The sequence below is a fragment of the Bombyx mori genome, chromosome 11 (genome assembly GCF_030269925.1).
Source record: "Bombyx mori chromosome 11, ASM3026992v2".
Taxonomy (NCBI): domain Eukaryota; kingdom Metazoa; phylum Arthropoda; class Insecta; order Lepidoptera; family Bombycidae; genus Bombyx; species Bombyx mori.
In genome coordinates, this window is record NC_085117.1 from 13,510,032 (window position 1) to 13,510,476 (window position 445).

A 445-nucleotide genomic window follows, 5' to 3' on the forward strand; every position below is an offset into this window, starting at 1 on the left:
ATTTGGCAGACTTTTTGGCGGGAACGCGAAGAGTGAAGTTGTGTGATTTGTTTTATTTTATCTGTTTAGAGTTTCTTCAGGTTTAAATGCATAATAACGGTGGTTTATTAATTGCTTATTATCTGTGAAAGTGCACAAATATGGGAAAATGAAACAAAGCCGCTGGACATAACTTCTCGGGATCCTCCAAAACGTCAACTGAAGAAGTCTCATTTTATGACCACTATTTTACTGAGATTATATTTCATCCCAAATCATCTCATCTGATCTCATTTTATTTCATGCTACGAATAAATAATAAATCTTATTCGTAGATTTCATGCCATGTTTCATATTATACATAAAAGATTAGGCGGTACGGTATGATGCTTTTGCCTTTTCAGTTGGAAAATAAAACTACTATTACTGTCAATTTGACACATCAAGACACAACTCACCGGAAATT